Consider the following 7653-nt stretch of genomic DNA (forward strand, 5'->3'; position numbering starts at 1 on the left):
TGGCTCGGTCAAGCCAACCATCATCAGATAGTTCATCAGAGTCATCATATGATGAATGATAATTCCATCATTCAGAGAGAACATTAGACGGATGGCACCTGCAATATCAACCAAAAATAATGAACCTATTATCACTCACCTTAATAGGAGGCTATGATCTAGTTATCACCATAACCAGCTCATTTTAAGAATCTAATAATTTAAAGAATTTAATCGATTTAGAGAAGAGAGAAGGAAAGAAAAGATCAATCGGTAGACCATAATCCTCCCACTGACTTCACCAAGTCACTGAATCGGGTTAGGTCATGCTAATTGAACTAGCACTTAGATTAGTCACACTGATCAACCTTAATAGCATGGGCTAACTTGAATCACTTAGCGATCTAATCAAAATCTAGTTCACCAAATTAACCAGATAAGTGAGATTAGTGGGAGGATCTGCTAAGCTTGCCTTAGACACCATTGAAATGGTCAGGTAAGCCACTCCAAATTAAAAATCATCGATCGAAATGCCAAACTTACCTTAGACACTAATTGATTAACTAATTTTGATTTGACCAACCTAATGACTCAGGTTCAACCACTGAGCCACAATCAAGGTCCATTTGGTCTAATCAAAGATATGGATTTGATAATCTATAACTATTGTACTAGAAAAACTCTGATTAATCAAATTCAACATTTAGTTAGACTTAATCAATTTCTCTACATGGTCAATCAATTCTTTGATTCTAACCTTAGGTCTAACCCAATTAAAGAGAAGGACCTTATTTGAGTTAACCTAGGCCCCATGTTTTATGCAATGTCATTAGATCTAAATTACAATTTTAGATCCAATCAACTTGATACTTAATTCTCAATTAAGTTTTGCATCAACATGGTTAAGATTTTGAAAATAATTTTCTATGTAAATTTTTTACATCAAGTCATAAAATTTTTTAGATCAAATCTAAATTTTTTATAATTTTAGATCAAAATAATTTTGACTAAACAAGATTAGATGCAACTATCTTTGCAACTTGCATCACATACAACAACACCTAGGATTTCAAGATCTAGGGTTTTGTAAGAAAGTAAGTTTTCTTTTTTCACTTTATTCTTTATGGGACCTCATAGTGGCACCCCTACACATTATGAAGAGCACCCCATTGAATGGGAGGAGAGGATGATGAAATCTTACTTGCTCCTATGACCGGACGGCCTGGTGATTACCCAATCTGAGTACTTTGCTACTCAAAATTTTTAATCTAAATAAATAATAATCAGATTTAAAAATAAAATAATTTAGATCTAATCTAAATCATAAATAATCAGATCGAATAATAAAAAATTAGATCTAAAGTCATATTAATTCCTATCAAAACAATATGACTCTGATACCAGTTGAAGGAAATTTACAGTAATGCAGCACATGCAATTAAAAAATTTTATGCAGCAAAAATAATAGATTAAATAATTTAATCTTAATCATATATATAAGATCTAATATTAGACTACTATATCATAATCTTTAATATGAAAAATATATACTTTAGATTTAAAAATAAAAATCACATCGATCTCATCAATGCTGAAATTTGATCTAACTATTAGATCTACCATAAGAATCAAAATAAGATAGAGATCGTTATCAAATAAATTTTGATCTTGATCTTCTCTATTTTAATAGTTAGAGAGGGTATTCCTCAGGTTACTCACAACCATATAAAGTCATCTGACCTCTATAAAAAAATCTACGTGAAGACTGACGCAGATCAAGAGCTCAGAGATGCTAGTCTGCGAACAACTTCCACAGCTGACCTCTTCCTTTTTCTACAAGCATATTGGATACTCCAAAGTGATAGAAGATCTGGAGGAGAAAGAGAGGAGGAGGAAAAATGGCTCTAAAAATAAAAAATCTATAAGAAAATTAATTATGGGATGTCCAAGAGAGGGTTCCCCTTTTTATAGATTAGGAATTAGGACTTTCCAAGAAAGGATGCCATGAATCAATACCAAAACCTCTTTTTGGTATCCTTAAAAATTCTAGAAAAATCATTAGAATATAGAAAAGAAATTTAAAGTCTCACACACTAAAGGATTCTTTAAGAAAAATAAGAAAAAAAATAATATAGCTTCAATAATATACTATATATGAAAAAAAAATTTTCTAGTCTGTATCTTATCTCTAATTTGGATCGTATTCGAATTAGGCAAGAGATAATATTATGACTCATCAGCTATAGCCAACTACTCTTATTGGATTCTCTCTCATGATGCCAAAAATGACAATCCAAATTCAATTAGGCATGGAGAAATTGGCATGGATCCAGATGTGGTGCAAAAGATAAGGATAGAGTCCTAGTCTGACTTAGACTCTTCATTTCTAATTCAATTCTAATCCAAATCAAATTTGGATTGAAACCATTGATAGAAATGAACCTAATCTAATTATAAATCTAAATATCTCATAAAATTTCTAATCTAATTAAAAATTAGCCGAGTCTGAACCCTGATCGAATCAAAATTAAATTTTTCTTGTAATCGGATTTGATCATATCAATCTCAATCTGAGTCGAACTAAATCTAATTCAATTAGACTTGTTCCATAGCTCTTTACTCAATCAAATTGAGTCAACTAGCAATCTGATTATTAATTAATTCTTCATAAATAGTAGAGTCCCAGTCCTAGTGGGATTCTCCCACAGAGTCCTAGTCCATATAGGACTCTTCACCAGAGTCACAATCCAATTGGACTCTTCAACCATCAGATCTGACTAAATCTTCTAATGTGTGTGATCCCGTAGGTTCGAACCTAAGCTGGTAGTATAGGAACAACTTCTTATACCAATCGATGTAACCATCTAGCAATGTGACCCGATGATCGGATGGATCGAAGTATTGTAAAGCAACCTTCTAGAACCTACTGGCGTATGGTTACCGTATAATTTATCTCTTTGATCCAAATGCTCAAGATGACTTAGGGTTTAACTGTCAACCCTAATTAAGTTGATCACATTGTATTTTAATCTTTCAAATCTATCTCATGGATTATCCTGGCCAAGGTTTTGCTAAATTGAAATATACTGATGCATATCTTCTATCAATTCAAAGAGATTAATTCCATCTTGACTTACACACCAACTTGATAAGTACTTGACTGCACCTAGTATCCTTCCATCACTAAGTTAAAAACTTAGATAGTCTGATATTAAAGTATAGTGAGTTGCTTACAAGTCACCGTGGTGGTCTCAGGTTAGAGGGACACTTATACCCATACCCTTCACAAGCTACTCTTGACAGTAGGATGTTCGGCACATAGTCACGTTCAATGTGAATATACTCCTACATTTCATCTGCATGCCATAACAGTATCTCCATACTCCTTGATTAAGAGGACAACGAACTCATATGGCATATAATGACCTACACTTGATATCGCTATCGTCCTAGTAATAGCTTATCATTTGGTTGTGAACAATTTTAAGGACTTAACGATAAGTCCTCCTTTATCAATTAATATATATAGTTCTAAGGACTTCATTACAACATAGGAGTTCAAAGATGATCAATTTATAATAAAAATATCAAATAATTTTTATTAATAAAAATTCATATACAGTTTACAAGATGAGCACAATCATCTAACGATTGGCTTTGGGATACATTTCTTAGTAATACTTGTGCGGCTTCAAGGGACCTTAAGAAGACATCCACGATCATCAGTTCGCAGTATAGATCGGCTCGTGCCAGATATGATGATTGGATCTTCTCTATTTATTTTTTTTATTTAATTTTTATATCTGAATCTTATCTCACATACATAGATCTTATTTATAGTTTTAAGATTTGATCTTATACATGCTTAGATTAAATTAGATTTAATCAAAAAATTTTAAATTTTATTGCATACTCATTTTAAAAAATTTTTGCATGCATGAAACTATGAAACTTCAATAGTGGTATCAGAGCTATATCATATGCATGAGATTAGGATTTAGATCTAAAATCTGTAGAGAAAAATTTTAGATTTAAAAATTTTTGATAATGTTCTGACATAAGGTTGCTCTGGCATTACTTGTTATACTAAATGATTGTCCTAGAATGATGTTCAAATTTTTAATTAAAAAAAATTTTAGATCTAATTTTTTTCACATATATGTGATATATGTTTTATTATTTAGATCTTAAAAGAGTTTTGAGATCTATTTTGATTAATATATATGATATATAAAAGCATATTTAGGGTTGAAATTTATTTCTATGACCTGAACTTATTCATGTATATGATATATGTTTGTATGTATGATCTAAAAATTATTTTAAAATTAAAACATACTTTTCACGCAAAGAATTTAGATCTAAAAATTAGATTTAAGATCTGAAATTAGTATTTGTGTATGAAGGGATTGGTCATGGATAGATCAAATTAGGTCATGTAATTGAATTACATTTATAATTTTCTGATTTGATCATATACTGGGTCTAAATCGATTTAATAGTTGATCAAATCGAGTCAAGTATTGATTAGGATGAGATCAATAAAGCTTAAGATCATACAATTATTATTGATCGAATCGATTGACACCCATATGTAGAATCAATTAACCTAAGGATCTAATTCAGCTCTATGGCTTGAATCTGATTCATCTAAGCTAACCTATTCAGACCAATTAACCAATTGGTGTTTCAGGTAAGTAATTAAAAAGTGATTATTTAATTAGTTTCGTTCACTGACCTGATCAATTTATTGGTGTCTAAGAAAAGCAATGGAGGGACCCTCACCAATCTCTATTTACTTGGCCAATTTGAAAGATGAGTCTTGTTGGGTATAAAATACCCCCCAGCCGAAGTTCATACCAGGAGTGACCCTCCCGGGACTCTGCCGACGTCCAACCTTGGGCGACATCTTTCCGAACCTCTCCGATGGTCGAGCTTCCGTAATATTTCCAAGTTCTGCCGACGGATAAACTCCCACAGCTTCTTCCACGAGTGTCGACCGGGTTCCCACGATGGACGAACTCCTGCCGCATCTCCCGGGCTTCTCCAGTGATAAGCTTCTTCGGTTGTCCATCAGGTTGCTCCAAGTGCTCTCTGGATTCTACCATCGATCGATCTCCTACAAGGGTCAACCATTCTCCGGACCCCTTCCAGATCTTTTCCGATAGGATTCGATCGACTCAAATCCGAATTTCTTCCAGAACTACATCAGTTCGTCAGTGGCCAAACTTTCTCAACAGCAGATCTCCATGACGGACGGGCTCCATCCAAGTTTCTACGGTGATCGACCGCCTTCTGGGTTTCATCCGGGCTCCTACGGGAGTCAGACTTCTTCCCCGAACTCCTACTGCAGGTAGACTTCATCCGAGCTCCTACGGGAGTCGGACTTCAGTCCTGAGCTCCCATTGCAGGTAGACCTCATTCGAATTCTTACAAGGGCCGGACTCCGAGCCCCCACCACAAGTGATCTATACCGAGCTTCTGCTACAAGCGATCTACACCGAGCTTCTGCTACAAGCGATCTACTCCGAGCTACTACTACAAGCGGTCTACTTCAAATTTCTACTACGAGCGGTCCGCATCAGATTTCTACTATAAGCCTCCACCTGAGCTTCCCTTGTGAACGAATTCCTTCCAGACTTCTATTGCAGGTAGGCTTCAGCCGAGCTTCCTCAACAAATGATCCCTATCCAAACTTCTACGGGAACCAGACTCTAACCGAACTTCTGTAGCGAACAGATTCCGGACGAACACCTACGACGCACGGGCTCCAGCAGCCGAACCCCTCTAGCGGGTGAACCTCTATAGCGCCATCCGACATCTACTGTCGGTCGACCTTCTGTCGGATTCTATGTGAAACTGAACTTCATCCACAGAAAGCCCCTGACCGAGCTTTTACAGCAGATGACCTTCGCCTACAGTACTAGCGCCCAAGGCACCCAACGGTAGAAAGCTCGCCAGTAACATCCAAGCTCCTCTCAGACAGAGAGTTACCCCTCTCCACCAGACATCCCAACTGAGCTTCGGCCGACAGGCCTGGACTCCCTGGCAAGCCACAGTAATGGCCACGACTCTACTCCACTTCCTATAATGGATCCCATGCGGCTCCATCATGCTCTGGCAAGTCACGACAATGGACATCACTCCACTCTCCACAACAGGCTCCACGTGGTAGGCCACGGTGATGGCCACAACTCCACTCCACTACTCTCCATAACAAACTCCTCATGGCCCCGAAAGGTCCACCACCAGGCGATTACAGACGTCGCTGTCGATCTGTTACACCCTCCGCCTATAAAAAGGAGACCCCCAGATATATTATTCTCTAAGCTCTAATCTCTATCTAAAAACTCTGCTAAAATTTTCGTTTGAGCACTCCATTTTTGTTGAGACAGAGAACTGACTTGAGCGTCGGAGGGTCTTGCTAGAGCACCCCCAATGTCGGTTTAGACTTTCTTTGCAGGTCCCGACGGCGACCGCGACTCCCTCGACTCCAGCTTCTCCGACGTCGGTGGATTTTTGCATCAACAGGATTGGCGCTAGAAGGAGGGTTGTGTCTTCGCAGTACCCTTCTTCTTAAAGGAGCGCTCAACGGGACCACCTCCGGTAATCTTCTCCGACATCTCCTCCTTCAGTTTCCTGCCTGATCTCCACCTGATGCCTCCCCGAAGGGCATCCACCAGGCGGTCAACAGCCCCCGCGGCCAGATCTCAGCGAGCTCTGCAAGCCCTGGCCTCATCTCTGGATTCTCAGGCTCCTCTTCCTCCGACGACAGCAGTCGGCATGGAGCAGCCCGATAATCGGCCTACGACCGATTTCACCAACACCATCTCAGGATAATCCCGATGGGGAACAACCGGTGTATTGGCCGGATTTTCCAAGCGACAAAGGATTGAGGAATCCATAACCTTTACTGAGGAAGATGCTCGGGGAGTTCAATTTCCTCGTAACGATGCGGTTGTAGTTTCTTTAAATATAGCTAATTACGATGTGCGCCGCATTCTTGTCAACAATGAAAGTTCGGCCGATATTTTGTTCTACGATGCGTTCTCAAAAATGTCCATTCTGGATGATCATTTAGGGTCGGTGAACTCCCCACTAGTAGGGTTCACGGGTGATGCCATGCCCGTGGAAGGAATGATAACCCTGACTATGGTTGCAGGTCAATTTTCGAAACAATCCAGAGCGCGAGTGGACTTCCCGGTGGTAAAGGCGCCGTCCGCCTATAATGCAATATTCGGTCGGCTCGGCCTTAACGCCCTCCGAGCTGTGGTGTCGACCTACCATTTAAAGTTGAAATTTCCTACAGGTCAGGGGGTTGGAGAGGTCAAAGGAGATCAAGCATTGGTGAGACACTGCTACAGCATAGCCTTGCAAAGAAGTGACCGATCTGACCTCTGTCTGGTTGATGGATTGGATGCCCACGACGACCTCACTGAGGAAAGGGGTGGGCCAATTGAAGATCTTGTTTCGATTCCTTTGAATGATGGGAATAAAGAGCATGTGGTGAAGATCGGCTCCAACCTGGGGGAAGAGGTGTGGGCGCAGCTCATTGATTTCCTACAAAAGAATGCGGATGTTTTCGCTTGGGTTCCGGCGGACATGCCGGGGATTGACGTAGAGGTCATGGAACATCGTCTGGCCGTTGATCCAAAGCATTGGCCGATGAAAGAA

The sequence above is a fragment of the Elaeis guineensis genome, chromosome 6 (genome assembly GCF_000442705.2).
Source record: "Elaeis guineensis isolate ETL-2024a chromosome 6, EG11, whole genome shotgun sequence".
In the NCBI taxonomy this organism is placed as follows: Eukaryota; Viridiplantae; Streptophyta; class Magnoliopsida; order Arecales; family Arecaceae; genus Elaeis; species Elaeis guineensis.